The 24,332-nt window shown below is 37.9% G+C and overlaps 1 protein-coding gene and 1 long non-coding RNA gene across 2 annotated transcripts in view; one reads left to right on the top strand and one right to left on the bottom strand.

The window, feature by feature from the left end:
• The window catches only part of LOC5579438 (calcium release-activated calcium channel protein 1), a 105,739-nt gene that overhangs the window by 26,824 nt on the left and 54,583 nt on the right, over window positions 1-24,332 (top strand). The window lies entirely within an intron of this gene.
• Window positions 11,138-12,355, bottom strand: LOC110675758. Its single transcript, XR_002499767.1, has 2 exons — window positions 12,173-12,355; window positions 11,138-12,114 (listed from the first exon to the last, which is right to left on the bottom strand). It is a non-coding gene; the product is annotated as an uncharacterized LOC110675758 (long non-coding RNA).

Raw genomic sequence — 24,332 nt, 5'->3', positions numbered from 1 at the left:
ATTACACTAAATCCTTTATGTATTGCTACATTTGAATCGTATAAAATAATCTCGAGGGATTCACAAAGCTTGTAAGAGTTTCCTCCAATGCTTCGCTTTGTTGTTTAAATCGTACCTTATGAAATTTCTTCTAAAATATTTCGAGAATTAGTTAAATAATGAGAAATATCCTTGAATTTGCTATAGAAAAACTACTCTAGATTTTGATTCTAGGAATACCACTACCAGGTTTTTAACGAAACAAATCTCGAAAGATTATTTTTAGAATGTAGCACGGATTACTCACTTTAAGAATTCAATTCAAAATGTTAAATCCCTTTTCAATTTATTTGAAATAGAAAATCTAACATTACAGATACTGAATTTTGGATGACTTCTTTCAAAAATCTATTACAGGACAAGATCCGTCATTAATTTTAGATTTTTAAGAAGTAGTTTTTTCGGGAACATTTGAATGAAAATGTGTTGACTGTAATCTATTTTTTCCAGCCGAAACACAGTAAACACATTTTCAGAGAACAAATTTCAATTATGAGCAGAGAAATTGCTTTTGAAGTTTTGATCATTACGATGATGGACTCTTGGACGTTTACGGATAAGACAACATCCTCAAAGCACGTGAAGAAGTTCTAAAAGTATTTCTTCAGATTCCAAAAAACAATACATCAATTTCTCAACATGAATATCCAGGTATAAATCCACTCTTGTTTCCAGGAAGCCTATAGGAACTCCTCATTGAATAAATAATTCCAGCATTTCCTTAGCCAATTGTTCTATACATTCCTTAAAGATCTTTTTTTATAGTATCTTGAGATTGAAAAAGGGGTTTGGCACATATACAATGGATTTTTTCCAGAGATTTCACCAAGATTTATCTATGAATTATTGAAATTGATTATCCCGGCATTTGCTCCCCTAAAATGCTACTTCATTTATGGCCGGATCCTTACTAAAACAATTTCCGCACGAAATCGGGTTCCAAGGATTCCTTCAAAAATATCTCCAGGGATTTATTCTGAAATTCGTTAGGGATTCCTCGAACAATGTCTCTATGGATTTTCAAAGGATTAATTCAGAGACTCCTTCAGAAGTTTTTCCATAAATTTCTTCAAATCTCTACAGGGATTCCTCAAAAAATTATCCCAGTAATTCATTCAATAATTTCTTTACGAAGAACTTTCGATCAAAACCATATTTCTCCAATAGAACTCCATTCCATTACTCCAGGAATTTCACTTCCAGGGCTTCCTTCAACAATTCCTCCAAGAACGCTTCCAAAGTCTCCTCGGAAGATTCCTACAGAAAACCTCCTACAGGGCTTCTACAAAGATTTTTAGAGGTGTTAACCCAGAAATTTTGCAATTTATCCAACGTTTATTCCAGGGATTCCTACAGCATAGTCTCTACAGTGAAGGAATTCTTCCAAAGATGCCTCCACAGAAGCCTCCAAGAATTCCTTCAACAATTTACCCAGGTAATCCTTCAGACATTCCTACAGATTTTTTTTTCCAGAGATTTCTCTAAGAATTTCTGTGAGAAAATCTCAACAAGGGTTCATCCTGAATTTTCTCCAGTAATTCCATTAGGGATTACTCCAGTTCTTCTTTCAGATATTTAACCATATATTCGCCCAGAACTTCCTCTAAGGATTTTTCTAGGGATTCGACCATGAAATCCTACAGAGATTTTTGCACTATATTTTTATAGAAGTTGCTCTTGGCAAGAAATGCCCCAGGAAATCATCCAGGTATTTTTTCAGGAATTTATCCAGGTATCTCTCCAAAAAAATCTTTAGAAAACGAATATTGGAGGAATCGTTGGATGAATTCTTGAGGTTATTTCTTATATAATTACTGGAGAAATTCTTGGGTAAATCTCTGGAAGTATTTTTAGAAGAATTCTTGTAGAAATCTTCGGAAAAAAAGTTTGAATGTTCAGAACAATTCTTTAGAATGTTTCTGAGTGAATCTCTGGAGGATTACCTGAAAAATTCTTGGAGTAATTCCTGTTGTGATTTTACTGAAAGTAATTACTTGTAAAATCCTTGGAGAAATCCCTGCATGAATTCCTAGTAAAATGCCTGGACTAATCTCTGCAGAATTCTATGAAGAAATCAACGGAATAGTTCCTGGATTAATTTCGAGAGTACTACCTGTGAAAACCCCTACTAGTATCCTTGAAGGAATTCATGCACAAATTTCTGGAGAAATATCCTTAGTAATCCTAGTGTAACCCTTGTAGGAATTCCTGGAGAAATTCTCGGTGACTTCTTGGACGAATCTCACTAAAAATATTGCCGGAGCAATCTATGGATGAATCACTATAAGCATGCATCCTGCAGGAACTCCTCCTCTCTAGAAATTTTCCTAGAGGGGTCTTTGGAATTTTCCGTGGTGAAATTCGTGGAGGAATTAGAAGTAGAATTCCTATAGTAATCATTAAAGGTACTCTCAGAGTCCTATTTGAGACGGTCTGGAGGAATCTGGTTGCTATTGAAAGTTCTTCTTGGAAAAATCTGACAAAATGCCTAGCGAAAAATTGCTGTAGAGACTAAAATAATGTTATGATATTATATATGGTCTCTCACAAAAGTAAAAATGTGCAGCAATAGAAGCATAGACATTTGTACAGAGTATGCTAAATGAATTGCTTCACACTTTTTTCAGAGATTTCTCCAGAGATTCCTTGAATAGACCCCCATCGTGTCTTACAAAAACTACTCCAACGGATTTTCGGAAAATTCTGGAAGGAAGAATTCCTTCAGGTGTTCCTATGCTAACTTCTCCTATGTCTCAATGCCAATGGGATTGTACCAAAACTTACTTTGAAGATTTATTCAGGATTGTTTTTTCCTCCAAATACTCATCACATGGATTTCCTCTAAACACCCTTCTAGGAGGTGAGCATTTCTATAAAATAAACTAAAAAAACTCCACCCAGATTTTAAAAGGGATTTGCACAAGGATTGAAATAGTTCACGCATATCCATTCCTCCAGGTTATACTTAAGATATTTCTAGAGGTTACTGCAGATATAATTCCATAGACAGCGTCAGCAAACACTTACTATATTTCCTCCAATAAATGAAGCAATTCCTTCAAAGCCTCTTAAAGTATGTTTTATAAGGATTTCTGCAGTTAATTTTCTACAACATTCCCAAACTTATTCTTCAGACAATCCTTTAAAACTTTCTCAAGACAAAATTCCAAGAGTCCCTTATAGATCAATGCAGAAGTTCTCCAAAGTATTTTTCATGGGATTTCACAAGTTCTTTCAGAATTCCTCCAGAGCTATCAGTAGAGCTAACTACAGGGAGTTATCTAGAAGTTATTGCAGACATAATTCCAGGCAATAGTGTTAAACTCGCAGCTTTTCGTGAGGATCCTGGGTTTTAATCCTACTGGTCACAATTTTAACGACACACACAAATATTAGGCAAAATTAGCACGTGCAACCAATCATCTTCAAACTTTCAGGGAGTAAAATAAAGCATGTTATGAATATTTTCCCATGTTTGTTTTATTCGATTTCAATTCCTCATCCAAATGCACGAACCTTTCTCTTTACACTACTCGTGAGGTCCAGTACAACATTTGGAAAAACTTTTTGTTTGCGTAGAAGTTCATTTTTTCTCCATATATTCCTCCGATTTCACTTCCTTAGGATGCTTCTGAAGTGCCAGCTTCATGATGGCCCAGTACTTTTCAGTTGGCCGCAGTTACTCCCCGAACGCACCCGGAGTTGAGATGCGTCGACACGAAATTGATCTCCTTAGCCTTGTACCACTCTAAAACCTCTTTCGAGTAATGGCACGAGGCCAAATCCAGCCAGAAAATCGTAGGCCCATCTTGTGATCTCAGAAGAGGAAGTAGACGCTTTTGGAGGCATTCCTTTAGATACACCTGCCCTTTGACCGTTCCAGTTGTCACGAATATGGTGCTCCGCTATCCACACGAGCAAATTGCTTGCAAAATCATATATTTTTTGGTAAACTTTGACATCATCTGCTTTCTAACGTCCTCAGGGACATCGAATTTATGATGAGCAGTTAAAAACTGGAGCCCCGGAAGCTGCCGGAAGTCTGATTTTACATAGGTACGTCTCATTATCCATAAAGAAGCAATGTGGTGCAATTTGATTCCGTACACCCTTTAAAGTAATTTTTTCTATGCATGTTTCAAGTAAAACTCCGAAATTGTTTCCTGGAAATTTTATATTTTTTTCATACGTTAGCTAAACGATTCTTTGAAAATTCTGTAAGTTGTTTCCTCAGGCATTGCTATGAAAATTCCAATTGGAATCCTGAATACTGTTTAAAAATGAAATAACCCTGAAAATTCCATTTGAAATTATTGCAGATATAATTCCAGGGAATCCTGAAAAAGCTTCAGCATAGATTTGCTACATTTCCTCCAATAACTAAAGCAATTTATCCAGAGCCTCTTGAATTCCTTTTGGATCAATGAGAAAGAGGAATCTGGATTTTTTTTTTCATGTAATTTTGCAATTTTTCCATGTGTTTCAACTATGATTCTTTGCAAATTCTTAAAAAAAATTCCTCAGACATTACTCTGAATATTCCAATTGGAATTCTGGCTGGAATCGAATTAGAAATCACCCACGGCTAACGCGCAAGAAATTGTTCAGAGATTTATTCACAATTCCTTCAATAATTACTCTAGAAAATCCTACAATGATTTCTTCCAGAGACCCATCTTACGATGCATATATGGTTTACCATAGCAGCTTAATCCAGTATTCCTTCCAATAAGTTCTAAAGGTATTTTCGTTGATGCCATTTGCTAGACATTATTGAAAAATCTGGTTAGCATTAGACGGGAAAGTACAATTCATCCCATTTCCATGTTGGCTTCCATCTTGGCGTTTCAAGTGTTTTCATTTAGCGTCTCTTGTAGTTATTTCGTCGGTTTCTTGTTTGAGTAACAGTTAATCTTATGGCACTGAAGTCGCAACGTTTAAAAAATGGCGTCGTTTCGTATTGACACGAAAATAATTAATATCGCATACCCTTAAACATCCCATCCCGTTGAAGTCCACGCAAACAGCGAGATAGCCGTTGGACGGAACACGCTCTAAGTGTTGACCCTCGGCTAAGCGGTGACGGTGGTGACGATGGCTGTACTCGTAGTACATATTACCCTAATGCAGGTACCTATCAACGCTTGTTTTAATGAAATTTATTTTAGTACCCTCGAAACTGAAACTTGAATTCATGCTGCCAGTAAGCCTCGTGTAGAACTCTACACCACTATTCAACGCAAACGGCGACAACCATGCAATGAATGGTTGTTGTTCTACATGTAGACAGATATGCCATGGGAGCGAAAGACACCGGCGCTGACGTTGTTCTGCATAATGAGTGAGTGACCCACCGAAGCCGGCTGCCGCAATGAGTTTATGGTCATACGCAGCATGTTACCGACCCCGAGGCAAAAGGCAAAGCCTATGCGATGCCGATCAGCTGATGCCTCGTTAAGTGTAGGTATGACTGCGTGCACCTTCAACATGCGGTGCCACCTGGGGAACTACCAGGCAAAAGAGTTCCTCTTCAAAAATTATGAAAATTCGTTGAGATTTTGAAAACTTATGTACCTAAGGCGGCATCCATTTATTACGTAACGCTAAAATTGGAAATTCTTGACCCCCTCCCCCCCCTCCGTAACGCTTTTTGTATGATAAATTTCATATTTTTGTATGAGCCGTAACGCTGTAGCCTACTCCCCCCCTCCCCCTAGAGCGTTACGTAATTTGTGGATGCCGCCTAACTGCAATTTGCTGTCATACCTTCATTGCATTTTATATATTTCTAAGCCTCACAATCGTAGAGGTTTCCTCGTGGTTAAAAAAGGTCCAACTTATGGTTCAAATTTTGAGCATTGAATTCATTCTTTGACATCCCTTTTTTTAATCCTATGATCTTTTCCTAGCCTGAAAACAAAAGTAACATCCGTTCGAACATTTGAGTCAAGCCAAATGGGAAATTTCTCCAAAAATCGATCCTACCACATTGCAATGCATGGCGGAAAGGATTCGCCACATTTCACCCATCTAGATAGGTAGATATTGATGCGAGATAGGTTCACCATTTACACCCGCAATGCGACGGTTGACTGACAAACCGATAAACACCCTCGCCTCGTCGTCAGCCTCACATCACACAGTGATGCATAGTTGAACAAAATTTACAGCTGATCATAATTTCCTGCAGAATTGAATAATAAATCACAAAAAATACAACATTTTGACTTTTTAGTCCAATTTTGCAAGCTATAGCCGTTCTACGCATATTTGTCCGGCAGTCCATAAGATTTACATATAATATGGAACAAGCAGGCGTAGAAGGGCAGATAGTGATATAAAAATTGGAAACATTTTTAGAAAAATGATTCTTTGAAAAAAAAACTGTGTGACAAAAATCTTTATTATTGGATAATGATATTTGAAGAAGTTCATTGCTTGGTTGGCCAGAACGTGGCTACACATATTCCGGAATGTTAGAAAACCATGTTAGACCATGTTAGAAAAATACACATAAAAATATAAATTGCCTATAACACACTTAAAACCGCACTACCACTATTAGTGGGACACACACTACCGCTGGATCAGCCACCCTATATTTAGTGAAAATCCAATCATTCTTTAGCGAGTGCATTTCACCCCGACTTCCCCACTTCATAATGCTGTTGGATGCATCTGTCGGAATGGCACCAACAATAGGATGCTTCGACTAAGCCGCGACTATGTTCGGTTCGGAGGCCATTGTTTTTATTACGCTTGGTCATGCCTAAGAGAGGAACCCACGCAAGACCCCCTCAAGTGCCCAAACAGATGCCTATCATACCGTTCGCGAATTCATTGCCGGCCAACAAGGAAACTGTTTTTGTGAGTAATGAGTTGATAAAACTAAATGTTACCAACCGTGTGCTGATGCTGTTACCTGAATGGAGAGACGGAAGTCAAGGTCGCACCCGAGCAGACGTGTCTTGTAGTCTGAAATGAGACAGCCATTAAAGGGCATTTGTCGATGCTGGTGAATCACACACCATGGGACTGAATGTCTTTGTCGTCTGCGTGAAGATGGTCGTTATGTGATAAGGGTATGAGATGTTTCGAATTGATCCGTCGAATATATTTCGTCCGAAACGAATAAAAGTATATACATACTTTAAACCAAAAAGTATATACATACTTTAAACTTTAGCCATAAACTTATGTTTGCAGCAAAATACATACTTAATCTATATAAATAAAAATGGAATGGTGTTTGTATGTCACGAAATGGCTCACGAACGGGGCAACGGATTTCGATGATTCTTTCTCCATTTTATTCATCAAGGGTTCCGACGTGTTTGTGTGTGTAAAAGTTCCAGGATGCTTACCGGGAAAGCCGGAAAAACACGAATGAACGGAACTGTCATTTTGTATGGGACGATTCATAGCTATTTTCAACAGCCTACTTGATGGCAAGACGAAGTTTGCCGGGACCACTAGTTTTCAATAAAAAATGCCAAAACGAGTTTAATTGTGATGTACCAAACAATACCAGTTTTTCTCAAAATTAAGGAAAACGTGAAATTTCGGTAAATTTCTACGCACGGTCAGACAAGTTTCGTTTCATATAGCCATGAAACAAATGCATATCGCATACCTTTATCATGTGACTTTTCGCTATCGTTTGATTCACCAAAGAAATTCGTGAGAACAATTTTGGTCATTTTTACGACCGAGCTGGCTTGTTAGAGTGATTACCAAGGCTGACTTGAATAGCAAGTTTGTTTGCGCAATAAATCATAGAACCGCGAAACATTAGCCCAACAGCTATTCTAATGCGAGTGAGAATATGGAATTTCAGATACCTGCTGCAGATTTACAACACAATAGCAACAAACGATAACGTTGACTTATTGCCGGCAATCAATAACCGCAAACCAAACACTTTATCGACGTTACCGTCGACCACAAAAACAGAAAATGCATTCAATTCGACTGACAATGTCTAACTGTTGTCAATAGATGTCAAAAAGTTGTTGCATGATAATTTGGAGATGTGATTGAGAGGGAAAAAAAAGATTTCCGAAAATGAATAGAATTGCTATCGGTAGGACAGACTAGGAAGACTTGATCCCATTCTCTTAACGTGGCTTAACTTTGCAAGGAAATCAAATCTTGATACATCTCTTCATACTCTTCAGTAGCAGTTATTTATGCAAAATAAAAAATTGGGGTGGGTCTGTTACATTATCGCGGGGTTGACGTAGAATTACTATGGACACAACTTCGATCAATTCTGGGTCAGACTCTTACAACAGTGCGGTAGCTTTTTGCAGGTGATAGGATGTTTTATGATAGATGCTGTGATTGTGAGTATTCAATTATGTTATGGTTTTAAGGGAGATTTGTCATTTCAACAACAATCTACTAGAAACACAGAATTTAATCCTTGAGACACGCGAACATGTCATTTTTGTTACGCTGTGTAATTTGTCATGTGTGTAAGTGTACTAGTTTTGTGTTGTTATTGATCGGATTAAGTTTTCAGATATCAACTCTTTTTGGACTCATTTTGGTGGTCCTGAAAAGGACCATTTGTCGTTCTGTGGCTCCGGGAACCAGTGTTTGGTGTTCCAGGAATAATTCAGTGATGTGCCAGATGAGTGAGTTTGTTTGGTCGTCGCTTCCTTGTGTTGTTTGGTTGGGTGATCGGTTTCACTTCTGGCTCCAGTTGTAGTTTGCCAAACTCCTGCAGTAGATTAGACGTTTGATAGCACGGGTGCTTCGATCGTGATAATCGATAGAATCAGTCTATGGTAAGAAAAGTATGAATATCGACTGTACTCTACACTTATATTTTTAATAACCGTTGAATCAATACAAGAACCACCTAATGTGGTCGTTTCATTTGGACGATTTGTCAACTTTAAATTAAAATGTTTTTTCATGAAATCGACAAATTAATATTTTCTTGTCTGGAAGCAACAATATTAAAGCCACCGGTGACTACAATAGGAGTATATTGTTTTAAATAATTGAATAAATTACATTTTCGTATTTTGCACAGTAGTACCTAGATAAATGTACACTGTTATTAGCAGTACTTCAATGTCCATAACCATAATCGATGCCGCACAAATATCTCCAATCTGATCTGCTACACCAAGCATTGCATCATATTCCTCACTAATCTTTTGAATTGTGTGAGGAACAGCTTCATTGAAAGCCGTATCCTTCTGGTAAATCGCCACACCTTCAGCTTTCACGCCTGGGCGTTTGAACTGGTTATGCAGGTCGACGGAGGAGTGGTCCTCTAGCCAAGTCTCACTCAGTGCTAGGAATTCTACAGTGCAAGCAATTCTGGTCAGAATTTGGTCTGTAGAAATATCCATTGCATGAGCATTTAGGCTCTGTACTTTGATACTCATCAATGTGCAGGCAGGGCCGCTATGATCCAGTATTTCACGCAGTTCGTCTCCAAGCGTCCGTAATCGATGATTGCCCAAGCGCTGCAGCTCGTTCCTCAAGTTAACCATCTTGGGAGAATTCGTCCCCTTAATGCTACAACTAGATAACTCTAAAATCAAAATTTTGTGATGTGAAACATTGAAAATATGACCGTTTTACAAGGAGATGGTTAATCGCAGAGAATATGATTGTAAAATAAACTTTAACTTGTGTATTTTGAATCACACGCTAAAAAGCCGTGGATATTTTAAAGATCTAATTGAAACTATTTTTTTGACATATTGAAGTCAAAAATTTCAAATTTTGAGTTATCTAGTTGTAACATCAAGGGGACGAATTGCTGCTTTAGGCGTGATGGAACTTGGAAGAATTGGTAGAGTTTGTCAAAAATAGTCCTTGCAGTGAAGTAACCCGCGACAAACCAACATATACCAATTGCTGATCCTGGCTTTTGTCACCCGACCAGACGGAAGAAACAAGATTATAACAGAATGTGTTCTCCTGATATGATTATTTTATATCACCAGTTGTTATAAAACATGTACCGTTAGTAGTTAAAATAACAAAAATTCTAACAAAATTTGCACCAATTTAAACTAAAATATAACAAACCCTGTTACAAATATAACAAAATTATTACAGAATGTGTTGCAAGGATGTTACAAAATATCAAAATTATTGCAAACTATGTTACTGTTTATGACATCGGATGTTATTTGCAACAAACTTACAAATGCGATGTCAAAAATATAACAAATGTTGTTACAAACGTGTTACTAAAAATATAACAAGTTGAGAACAAATCCATTTTGATAACAAAATTATATCAAATTCTGTTATTTTTAACTGCTGCTGATAGGAATGTGTTAAAATCTTGTTAGGTGGTTCTGGTCGGGCATAGTCGTACACGATCTCGGGGAAAGTTCCACCTTGTGGCTTATGAAAAATAGAAGCTCAGGCACTAACCACCGGAAACTGAATGCGTTTGCATTTGATTATGCCGCTCAGTTTGCTACTAAACTGATAATTCTCTATACAGAAGTGAAATTCGAATTTCAAAACCAAGAGCGTTACGTTGGAATTAAATATTTTAAACTCTTATAACTTTTTGCTGGCTTAACGAAATTCAAAACACAAGGCTTAAAAGGGTCATGTCGTTTACTTACTGAATCCCACATACCTGCCCAAATAATAACTGTTTTTAAAGAGAACGTTGATTTCAAGCAAATTTATAAGAAGGGGTGCTAGAGAAAAGTTGACGTCATTTGCTTTTCACTCTCCGCTTGATCGCATCTCAGCAGGCACCAGATCGGCTTGTTCTGACCGGACGTGCTTCTCAGGCACAGACATCGACAGCGAAGGACCCCCCGTTTGTCGTGGTTCGCTCAATTCAAACTGTCGAGCGACCGAGAGAAGATGCCGTCCGAAGCCAAAGCCATCACCACTGCCGCCACCAAGAAGAAGAGGAAGCAGTCCACAGAAGAATGAGATGGTTGTGGTCGCCATCGCAGTCCTAAACTGAGACTGTGGCTGGTATCCGCTAGAAAGTAGGAGAAAAAGAAGGCAGTTGCTAAGCAAAACCCCACCAAGTTTCAAAGACCACCGTGATGAAGAAGACCCCGAAGAAGCCGCCACCGCAAACCTCATCGGGCAACAGGCATTGCATTTCATCCCATCTTTCGATCATCTGAGCATGACATGGATCGAATTGTGAGATATCATCTGAGAGCTCTGTGATCAATTTTTTTGTCAGTATCTTATGCTAAGATGAGTCATCTTGAGCTCAGCAATCGACGCGTTTGATTTACTTGGGGTAAACACCATGGGAACAAACACATTTGGCAAGGGGAATATAAGAATGAATTGATACAGTTGTTGCAATAAATAAAAATAACTTTAGTTGCTAATCAGAAGGAGCATGTTTCTTGATATCGATTCATTTACATATTTATACTTTACCATTTGAGCGTTATCCAATAATTATGTACCTACTGCTATCCCTGTGTCGAACTCTGATTAGTTCACGTATAACCCGTGGCATATAAGAATCTAGTCAATTGATTCGAATATGATTCTTAGCGGCAACAATTACAATGCGTTCACTTCAAATTTTACCGGAACGAAAATTATGTTGAATAGACGTTAAGCTTAAATGACATAAGTTACGAAGCTTCATAAACGCGGTTCACCGCACTACGTGGAATCTTTCAAGACCGTCCCACAGGAAAACCGCGTATGTAAGTGTGGGAAGATAAACAAACTGCTCATGTAACAAATGGTCATACAGTCTGGATTTCCCTGATAACTAGACAGCTGAAAGCTCAACTAAATATATTCACTATGTAAGTGGGCAAATTCAAGAGGAACTTCCCGGTCGCTCTATAGCAAAAACAAAAGGGTTTTGTTATTGGGAATACTGTTATTTTATTATAAAAATAATACAAGCCAAACATTGCTTGTGTCGTTCAGAAATTGTAGTTTTCATCGCTTAACTGACCACGGTTTTCCAATATTCCTGAATGATTTCTCGCCATTGTTGGTTGTCAAATACAACGGTATATTCGAAGATCACTGTTATTTGGAAAAACAAACTGTTTCCCAAAATTGCCTTCCAATCACGCGTTGTTAACTCTGTAAAGAAACGTAGATTAAAAACAAATACTTAAAGAAGTAAACTGTTCCAAACCACCAAAGAATCATGACAGCTGTTATCTTCTAATGCTCAAGATTGAGAGATGATATCATTTCAGAGCGCTCTTGGATTACAGATAATATCTTTCCGTTATCTGAAGATGATCTCGTTCATCAGATGAGATTGCAATGCCTGTCGGGCAAGGAGGATTTCAACCAGTGCGGCGTCAAAATGTGTCCGTGTGACTCGAATTCATTGGCCCTTTTCAGAGCCAACAAATGTGTTCTAAAGAGTTATTTGTGTAATATTTCCTAATATGTTTACCACATTTTTGCTATAATCTCTTAATTCATCTCGTAGCATCATATAATATCTGATTTATTACGAATAATTGACAATACGATAATTTGAGGATGTTTCCGAGGACGCAGCTGCAGTGCCGTCGGGATGCAATAACAGCATAATGCTCATCTTGTAGATCCCTTGCCAAGACAACAATTTTACATAGCCTATTTCCTATTTAGCCTATTTCTTCGCTTCCTGATCTGGGAAATAGGCTATATGACAACCACAGGGATTAAGTCGAAATCTGCCGATCATGAGGCTTCTTGTAGTGGTGCCTTGTATCTGACTGTTGCGATGCTGCGAATAGGTCAGGTTTGCACTTCGTAGACTACCATGGCGTAATAGATTTCGACTGCCTGCTTATGAAAACCGATGCGCACTCATCAGTCTTCCGACGTTGGCAACTAGGAGAACATATCTTCAGAGGCTTTTTGTGTTCGACCTACTGGAGAACAACGTTGACTGTCCGGATATTTTGGAAAAGCTTCGTTTCAATGCTCCAGGTAGAACGATACGGCGTACTGACTTCTTTCGACGATCGGCACATCGCACACAGTATGGACAACACAACCCACTCGATGTTTACTGCCAAGTTTTTAATGATGTGTATCACTTGTATGATTTTAATTTGTGTAAATCTGCGTTCAAATCTAGAATTAGTCATTAAGTTTTAGTCTGTGCGATGTAAAAATATCGAAGACTGTAAATAAATAAATTATCACGAGGAGCTCTTACTAGCTCGAAAGTTTAAATGAAATGAACCGAATCAGTCGAAAGTAGTATGTTTTACACAATTTGAATAGCAGACGATGTTCCTCCCTTTCGTATTCTTTGCTTTCTTCTGATCGACTAAACTGGGACATAAGGTATATAAAGTTGATGTCTTGGTTAGGGATTTACATATCTTTGAAAATTCATGGACTCGTTCGGATGAATGATAAAACATTATTTCAAAAGTTTACGATAAATGAAAATAACGAATGTTTTGCCTTCGAGCAAATTTTAAATTTTTCTTATCAATCTGCGTAAAAGTTATGGAAATCGGAATTCGAAACCCAATACAAGCGTTTATATGAATGCTCTGCTTTACTATGACATTTTCAATGGATTTCTTTATTGTAACTAAAATGTAGAAAAATTGCAGAATAATAGATGCTTATTACAACTGGTCAAGAAACAGTTTAGTGAACAGTATTTGAAATCTGTTGCAATTTTAATACCGTAATTTCGGGTGAAATTGATCATTTTTCACGGTTTTTCTAGTCTGTTTTCTATAGTGTTAACAATGCCAAACAACTAAATGCAGGAAAACAAGTACGAAGGTGAGCCTTTTCGACTCATGTAGCGAAATTTTCTAACAAATGTCATTTTAGTGTTAACAAATATCTCTAAAATAAAAAAAAAATCAGGGGATCTCATTTCGGGGTGAAATTGATCACTTGTCAATGCCTTTATTGTTAGTTTTCAAAACAACTCTACCTAATAAATTTAAGCTCTCTGAATCCGAATATGCTTGTCAAATTCTTAACAATGTAATATTTATATAAATAACGAACAGTTGAATTTCAACACTTACGCGGAAAACGCCTAAATGTATGCAATTTCCTAAGGAATTCAATGATATCTAACAGAAATTTAATTAATTCAACCATATGAGCTAATTGGTACGAATTTTGGTAATGAAATCTGGTCTAGGGATATATCTCAAGCATCCTCACAAACTTTCAGGTTTATACCATGTTCAAATCCTTTCTTAGAAATAGAAGTTTATAGGTGTTTGTCAATACTGCACCGTGCATGATTTTGAAATTTTACATTATTTTCATAATAATAAACATTCTTTAACGAAAAAAACTTCAAAACACACAATTCGACAATAGTTACGACAAACAACGTTCATTTATTGTAGCTTACATTGATATTTGTGCTCCATTAGGAATAAATAAAATCGTGTGATACGATGATCAATTTCACCCTTCTGATCAATTACACCCGATTTTACGGTACATTTCCCAATTTCCGTACTTGAGAATTCAGGAAGTATTCACCCATTATATGATAAATCAACGATACTGTTAGAAATGCCATAATGCATAAATGCTGAGTACTATGATGTTATTACGGTCCGACGGCGCTGCAGCGGCGTCCACGCGTAAATTCTCAAATTTCATGAGATTGTGTGGGATAAATTATGTGATCCAAATCAAGTTTTGTACAATACTGCTAGATTAAGATCATGATAGATAAATCAGGAAATATTATTCTATAAACTCTTTCAAGAACGTTTGTTGGCCCCCAAAAGGGCCGATTGAGCTTGTATGCTGTCACAGATTAATAGCACTACGGGATGTTATCAGTTGATTGCCATGGTTAAACAGGGAAACCCCAACGAAATTGTATATGTGAATAAGTTCTCTGTTTTCACGACAACCCAGCTGAATATTTCATGGTAACACAACAGCAACAGGATAGCGGATCACAGGGATTTAGTTGAAATCTGGAAACGTAGCTCAATCTTGAAATCTTGAGCGATTTCACAAGCCAGACGCTCGATAAGCAGCTCCTCGGATCAGCAACTCAGGGGACTCTGGTATCCAAGCGGGCTTGTTTCTTGACTGCACTACCGATGCTGAGTTTTTAACAGCTCAGCAGATTAACAGCAGCGAGGTACTTCTCACTAAGCAAATTCGGAGGAGCTCTTACCAGTTCGAAAGCGGAAATGGAATGAAACTGAAACCGGCGAAGGAAGCATGTTTTATAAACTTAGAATAGCAGATGATGCTCCTCCCTTTTGTGCTCATCGCTTTCTGATCGACCAATCTGGGAAATGGGTATGTGTCAATAATGTGTTGGGCTTAGAATTACTTGAAAATTGCGGAGAATGCTAATGCGTGAGAAATTGGAAGAACATGAATTGTTGGAAGGGTTGACATTGACTAAATATTTAATACGAGCTATCTTTTTTTTTCTATTTTATTAACGAGATTTTTAGCCCTGGGCTAGTTCATCTCGGGACCAACGGCTTTACTTCCCTTCCGAAGGAAGTCGTCACTGAATTTTTTTGTGACTATTTCGGGGATGGGATTCGATCCCAGGTCCTCGGCGTGAGAGGCGTGTGTTCTAACCACTACGCCAGGTCCGTCCCGTCAGATACGAGCTATTGATAATCAATAGTTTTTCTAATTATGAAGGTAAATTTCTGATCCATGGGTGCCAAAATTATTACAATTGTTCAATGAGAATGTCTTTTCAAAAGCATTCTAAATGCTTTTGAATTTCGCAATTTTGTTACATGTGATAATTTTCTAATCAAAGTGTTCCTATAAAATATGACGCTGACATCAAAAACGCTGTTGGAAATGCCACTCTATTTTACAATCGTTGTGCAATGTTGAGCACTCACCCCGACGGCACTGCAGCAGCGCTCGCGAATACAGTCTCAAATTGATGAGTCATAAATTATTCATGACAAATGAAATTTTGTATGAAGCTGTGAAAATGATTTAGGAAATTAAAGTCGGAAATATTTCTCTTTTAACTCTTTTCCACTAATTTGATGGCCCTGAAAAGGACTGATGGCATTGTTAGCTTCGAAGCTCTTACAGATAAACACTGCGGGATGTTATCAGTTGATTGTCATGGTCAAACGGGGATCCTCAACTCAAATGTATAAATTTGAGCAAGTTATTTGCTTATACGACGAACCAGCTAAATGTTTCCTGGCATGGATGGCGCACAACAGCAACGGGTAGTGGATCACCGGGCTTAAGTCGAAATCTGGAAGCTTTGCTCTCTCTTGAAGTCTTGCTGATTTTATCACGATTCGAAATCCTGAAGCGCGGGTCAACAGTTCCTTGGCCGATGAAATTTGCGGCGGCGATGACGATGGCTGGGTGAACGCAAACAAGCGGTGAACCACAAAGCCCGACCGTGTTCACAGTTCAACCGCAAATTCTCCTGTGGACTGCTTCCTCTTCTTCTTCTTGGCAGCGGCAGCGATGCGGTGATGATGGCTTTAGCTTCAGACGGCATCTTCTCTCGCTCGCTCGACAGTTTGATTTGAGCGAAACAAGACAAACGGGGGGGTTCTTCGCTATCGATGTCTGTGTCTGAGAAGCATGCCCGGTCAGAGCAAGCCGATCTGTCGCCTGCTGAGATGCGAGCCAATCGGAGAGTGAAAAGCAAATGACGTCAAAATTTTTCTAGCCACCCCTATTTATAGGTTTGCTTGAAATCAACGTTCTCTTTTAAAAAAGTTATTAAACTATTTGGACAGGTATGTGGGATTCAGTAAGTAAACGACATGAACCTTTGATGTCTTGTCTTTCGATTGAGGTGCGAATCAAGAAATTTCGTTAAGCCAGCGAAAAGTTATAAACGTTTAAAATATTTCATGCCAACGTTACGCTCTTGTTTTTTTAATTCCGATTTCACTCCTGTATAGAGGAGAAAGACGTAGTTCTACGTCAAAATAGAGTTTTGCATACATTTTTTTGGCATTACGAAAAAAAAATTGTATAAGTTGGATCATTTCTATGCGCGCAAATATATTTTAAGAACATCCACATGGACACCGATGCATAGTATTTGCTAACATTTTTGCCACTTCTCTTCAAGATGTTCAAGATGTAGGTCGCGATCTTCAAGAGTTTCCGACAAATCAAAGCTCTCATTGCGATAAGCAAGAAAAACTTGATTTCCCAAATTAGGTTCAAGATCTCTTGCCCAATTCCAGTGCTAAATTGCTCATAAAATGTGTGCTCTAAATCGACTGCTTTTATAATTTTCTTACAATTTTCAATTAAATTTTCTACAATTTAACAATATTATCTGTTTTAGCTTTAGAAGCAAGCAAGCAAGCAAGCATTGCGTAGGAACGCCCACGTTGAGCAACATTTTAAACGTCTTAATCTTCAAATTAGCGTATAACGAGCCTCTGGAGCCAGTCTTGTGACATTCTTCTAAGAGATTTGTTCTCCCAAGGAGTTGTTCTAGAAGCATTACCAACGAAATTTCACTTCTGCCAATTGGTCTGACGAAAAATCAAAGGTACGTTCCCTTAAGTAGCATAGATAGGGATGTCTATTTTAGTAATTGAATTGGTTTTACGTAATGGATGTTCAGCTACCCATTGGTGTACTGAACACCGCTTTCAACGTTCAACTGAGAGATTATCCTTGAATATAAGTACGCCTAATGTCATGCATCTCATAACTTGTGACTTTACAATTTCACACCGCCTTGACAGACAAATAATCACATCAAGTCGTAATTCAATCAATCAGTTCGGGAAATCAAACAAACTTGCTTTCAGATGCACCTATAATGGGAATTACCGCGTAGTATAGGAGTAGCTTTACTAACGCAGCCGAGCGCACAGCAAATGTAATGGTCGTCATGAAGAGATAGGTGCAAACAATCTGTCCCGTTCATCAATGTCAACCTCACAGCCAGGGAAGTCAAAGTCATCATCTAAGTCGAGGTGAAGAATTTACGACGCCACCCGCCGTTTCCCACTCTGTCACTATACTGAAGTTACCGGAGAATTTGCGGTGAAGCTAATCCGTAACGACACTAATGACACAGTTGAGGTGGAGGAAGGTGCCATGTAGAGGAACCTTCGGAGCATCGGATCAGGGAAACCTTGCCATTGTGCCGTGCCAACACGGGTTATCCGATATGGTATTCTGGGAAGAACAGAGGAAGTGTTAAATTGAAAACTTGCTTCACGGTAGATCTACTTGGTAAGCTAGGTATGGCTCGCGTGCCGCCACAAAGTGCAACGCCAAATCGCGTGCAAGTGGCTTTTCTTCATGTTTTACGAGCAAGGGACGGCAATTACACGAGGTGCTAGCGAAAGAATGCACACTATTCTTCCAACGGCAATTTTCATACTTTAGCGACAGTTTCCCTTTCAGTTGTAACCTTTGCGTCCCCGCGTCCCAACAAGGCAGTTACGAATAGCTTCCGGTTTATCAAATTTCATTCGATATTTTTTAAATCACCCTCAATTGATTTCAAAAGGGTGCAAGTTAGGGGCTATCCTTAAACCCCGTAGTCACTTTCTAGGGATTTTGACAATACAAAAAATCAGAATTTCTCTGGACTGTAGGCTTTTACTGGACACCCAGTAAATGAAGAATTGTTTTGAATTCTGAAATTTCAATATGTTACCATATGTAATTAACACTGACATGTTCACAGTAGGTACTTAATAATTTTGGTCCATGTTGATGGTGGTAATTAGCCCCATTAGTAAACATCGGAAACTCTGTGACTAAAATGCATGATATTTGACAAACAGGTTTTTTGCACGAAATCGCTTAGTCACAGGTTCAAGATTAAAAAAATATCATTTCTAGATTTTTTTCGTTGTGAAATATTCCTTTGCATTCAATTTTTGTCCAGATACTTCAACATTCAGAAATGAAAATTTATGGAATGGTAGCTTTTTGAAAATGTCTGGAGTCGGGAACGTAAAGGTTACCAGGTAGATGCATGAGCTTCGTGTCTCGTATCGTTGCCATGAGCTAATGAAGTGTGGAACATTAATTGCAGTTAAATTGTTTAATTCGAAATTATCAACGTGTTTGCTATTGTCGTTTGGTGGTGTTTGAGTGTCGTCAAATGCCTCTTGGCGTAGGGCAATAATGAGTCGGGAAACGCGAAAATAAGCACTCGATTACGATCTGCGCGGCTGTGTTCGACGGAAGGAACCTCCCTTCAGTTGGTCGTTGGTCAATGAGAGCAGAAAAACATTAGTCACGTTCCGGTCGAGATGGAAATCGGCGTCATTTGTTTAGTAAATCTGGCATAAAATGCAAATATTTAATGTTGGTCTAAGAACGTGATTAGCCAGTCAGCGGCAAAAAGCGCGACAAAGGCAATTGTTATGATGTGTTCCCAAAGGAGTGATTGATAGAACGGCTACCGGATGAGGATCAGTTTCAGCTGGCGAAAGTGATGAACGTCAACACTGAAAACGTGCTAGATGAAGAGATGATAATAAGCATAGCTATTGGCTTGGCACTGATTTCATTGTGAATCTAACAGTGCCAAGGCAATATTTCATTTGCACAGCCAACAATTCTGATATACAGGCTTCCCGAGCAAAGACGGATAACTGGATGGTATCAAGTATTATCGCTGTTATCATTTTGATATTATGCTATCAATGATAACCGAATGATAACAACATTTGTTATCATTGTATCAGTGACATATATTTTTTATAACAAATTGATAACAAAATATGTTATCACACATCTTTCCTATAACATTTTTATAAGAGGTGTGTTATTAAAAAAAGTGGACTTTTCGTCATACACAATTTTGTAAAATTATTTGAAGCTCAAGTTTTATCCGAAACACTCATCTCTCAAATTTTTTTCTTTGATTTGAGACTATACAATTCAAAAATCAATAATGATGCAAATTGAGTTATCAACCTGAACTCAATGATAACACAATTTGCTATTGATTTGTTATACGACGAACAAATTTGAGTTCTCATTTTTGTTATGTTGGCTGTTAATTCAGCCAAGGTGATAACAAAATCAGTTACCAAATGATGATAACCAGGTAACAAGACTTGTTATCATTTTGCTGTTCAACTTTGCTCGGGAATTTGGTGTTGCATTGTATGGGAAGCCCGTGGGAAAATTTGTGCCATTCAAAATCGTTTGAGTCACCTAGTTAGCGAAACGTAAATTGAGCGATAAGCTTAAGATAATAGTGTAATGAAATGATGTAATTAACAGAAAACGAATAAAATTCTTTTTTTTTCTTATGAAGAGAAACCTGGTTAGGGCCTATTCACAAATGTCATAACGCTGAAGAGGCTAGGTGAGTGTCCTCACGATGTAACGGCTCATACAAAATTTATAGAATATTCATATAAAAAGTGTGGCTGGGAGTAAAAAATTTTCATTTTCTACGTTATGAAATAAATGAATCTAATCTAATCTAATCTAATCTAAGTGCTCGCACAGCCAATATTGAAAAGCATCCTGGAAATACCGAAGTTTCTATTACGAAACTATTTCTTTCGACTTTCAGAATTAATATTTGCAGCACACATCAAAGATATGATACAAATATTAAAATGGCCAGGCCCACTGTGCAGACTTTGGGTTTGAAGATAATTGAAAAGCTCACGGCTATCAGATCATTCACGTATGAATAACATGATAGACGCATTTTTTTTTCAATTTTACGAAGGAAGAAACGGGGACAACCGTACCAACCGTTTGATTTGAAGGGATAAGTAAAATCGTTGGAAGTGGCGTTGCTAAGAATGTTGGTGCACACTTAATTGTTGTCGGTCTCTTTTTCTTGGGATGGGACACAGGTTTTTCTTCCGTATGTCCTGACTCTAAAGCCAAGGCTTAAGCGCCTTTACTCGCTCTCTGGAATTACAATTACAATTACATCCTACCTTCCTTAGCCGAGTGGTTACAAAGCAAAGCCATGCTGAAGGTGTCTGGGTTCAATTCCCGGTCGGTCCAGGATCTTTTCGTAATGGAAATTTCCTTGACTTCCCTGGGCATAAAGTATCTTCGTACTTGCCACACGATATACGAATGCGAAAATGGCAACTTTGGCAAAGAAAGCTCTCAGTTAATAACTGTGGAAGTGCTCATAAGAACACTAAGCTGAGATGCCGGCTCTGTCCCAGTGGGGACGTTAATGCCAAGAAGAAGAAGAATTACATCCTACATACAATTACATCCTATATACAATTCATCCCTCCCCATTATTTAGATATAGGACGTTCGCACCCAGTTTCTTGCTTCTCGTTCAGCCTGCATTGTTAGTTACACTTTCTCTGTTTTTTTTTCGTTCTCTGTTATTATAAAACTAGGGTAGGTGTACCAATTATGGATGCAATATGTCAACAGTAGTAATAAAAATCAAGTTGTAACCGCGTTTCTAAAACGCAAGCATGACTTGTTGGTGTCAATTACTAGTTTAAAGCCTTGCGAATCTGTTGATTTAAACAGTTCTAGTACTAAATTGACTTTAAGCTTCTAAAAATGGATTTTAAAAAGCGTTGTCTTTGTACCAATTATGGCAATAGCGTTCCTAGCATTCGACATAAAAGTGTACCAATTACGGACTATCGAATATTTGCACGAAATGAACTCAAACGCCATGAAGAGCGAATGATAATGCAACGCTTATATGTAATAAAGATATCGCTCATAAAATTTTCCAAAAATTTTGGGTTAAATATATGTTAAATCAATTTTTTGCAATGGGTTCATGGGAGAAAATTAATTTTCGAAAAAGAAGTCAAAATGTAGTGTAAATGCAAATTATGATACAAAACAGCATTAATGATCTCACATTACCTTTCCAGTGCCAATTTTTATCGAAAAAAGAGGGAAAATTCAAAAATCGAGTGTCGCTGAAAACCCCTCTCTATCATGAAATTAGCATCTTCCGCTCGAGAACGTTTTCGAACGTGTGATTGAAAAATCTTAGTAATTGAGTACAAAACATGAAGACAATGCCTTACCGAACCGTCCCGTCGTGGAAGTCACCAGTAAAATAGCTTTAGGGTAGGTGTACCAGTTATGGACATAGTGGTTCCCTATTTCGCCATACGTAATTACTTTAATGTCTTCAAATTTCGGAAATTTTTGTGTGTTGTAGTAGTTAGATTTAAGATATATCTTGATGTTAAAACATTCAAAAAGATTTAAAATGTGAAAGTTATCAAAATTTCACATATGGCCAAATAGGGAATCACTATGGCCATAACTGGTACACTTTCCCTACTTCTTTTATTTTACTGATAAAAAAATGTAAACAAACCGCCTCCAGAGTATTGCCATAATTGGGCTCTCATACACTCTTTGTACCAGTTATCGACATAGTGGAAATAACACGATTTCCAACTTAAAACAGTAAAATTGATTGCATACCAGCTAAATTTATTCATTTGTTCTCACTAGGTAACATACATTCATCGGTTGAAACAGTTTATCCGGATGAAAACATACATTTCGTAACGGAGGTCCCTTAGCCAACTGCTAAGAAGGTGACATATATGTGAGGCAAAATTTTCAAATGTTCATTTTTTGAAGCTTATTGCACGAATGTTCTTTTCAAGGTTTAGTTACCATCAAAAACAAATAGTTTAATCATTCCTGTGAATATAAGCCATTATACACACTTAAATTAGAATGCCGAATCTCGGCTAATTTTAACCGAGATCCGCACAGCCGAGAAGTCGGCAAACAAATTTCCTGGGATCTCAGTAAATAAAAGCCGAGTATCAGTAAATCGTGCTTCGTTGCTAAGCAACCGGACAAATTGTTAGCTGAGTCTCGGTTAAAATCGGGAAACCGAGATTCGCACAGCCGAGCTCGTGAAAAAATCTAAGTGTGTAGTCTAGTGAAACAATAAGAAAAATCTCTTTTTGTTCCCACTATTACCATAATTGGTACTATAGCCATAATTGGTACTTCTACCCTAAACCCGCTTCAGTTTCCTAATCCATAAGCTACTTTTTGCCTTTCTGCCGTATACTCAACAATGTTGAGTCAACATGCGTCTCATCTTCCCATCATGTCACTGTTTTCACGAGCTGCACAAGCACAAGCATTTTTTTCTTTTTAGCACGAAACACATTAAACGTAAAACTTAACCAAACTCAATTTGGATGGAATGCCATTGATTTTCAAATGGCTACCTTAAAATAGCAGAAAAACGGTCACAATATGCTAAGATTTGCGGTAAAGTATGCAGTAAAGTATGCAAAACACAAGCAGTACAATTCGGCCATCTGAATTGAAAAAAAAAAATGCGGAACGATGAAAATACAAAAGCAGCCAATTCGCGCCACAGCCTGCTGCGATCCAAACACTATAGCTAAAGCTTCTCTGTACAAATTACAACGTTATGAAATAAATGAATGAACCCTTACGGCAACATCTATGCACATTAGAACAGTAGGGGCCTTCTGTACCCTAATACAGTCATGCAACCAAAGGTGTTTTTGGGGTCAAAAAATAAACCCCAAAGGTGTTCCAACCATTTCGATATTTTTTAGATGTTGACCATGCATTACACTTTAGTTTTGGGAAAATGAAGAAAAAAACCGTGTTTACTCCAAAAATTGTTGGAAAATGTGATTCCAATTTGTCTTTTTAAAATGTGTGTGCATGAGCATGGCCACTAGACTGATGTAAATTTTGAAGTTTCTGCTTCCATATGCTTAAACAATGTCAATTATGATAAAAATCATTCTTCCAAAATTTGAAGTGATTTGGAAGAAATTTGGTTGTGCACACGCCATTTCAAGTTTATATGGAAATTACTATGGAAAAAGTAAACATTTTGACTTTGGGAGGATGTTATTTACCATAATTAAAATCGTTAAAGCACAGACAAACAGACGTCACACTCTCACCGATGTCCATCGACCACCTTTTTAACGGCCGATAGCGCTGCAGGAGATGTGGACAGGTTCGATGGTGCGAACGTTTAGAGGTAATCATACCATCTACCAGAGCTGCGGCGACACACGTGAGCTGGGAACAGCTTTTATAGTGGCGGGTGATATCTGTCATGTCTACCTATTTCAAGCGATATTCCTTATGACTCTGGTACCTTTTACTTGTTCGTACCTACGTGATTTCTGAGCCATAAATACTGGCTGCCATAAGCGCATAAGGGAGACTTCCCGAACTGTAGACTGATTAACATATTATTTTATTCTTTATTTACAGGATATAAAAGTGGCGACGAGGATCATGGAAACGTGTGTTGGAGATTATCGTTTTTCTTTGAGGTGGCGAGTTTGCCAATTTTATTTATTTGAGTATGGTGAAATTGCCAATTTGAGTTGAACTAAATTGTTCTT

This window comes from Aedes aegypti, chromosome 2 (assembly GCF_002204515.2).
Source record: "Aedes aegypti strain LVP_AGWG chromosome 2, AaegL5.0 Primary Assembly, whole genome shotgun sequence".
Classification (NCBI taxonomy): domain Eukaryota; kingdom Metazoa; phylum Arthropoda; class Insecta; order Diptera; family Culicidae; genus Aedes; species Aedes aegypti.
This window is presented reverse-complemented; position numbering and strand designations above follow the sequence as displayed.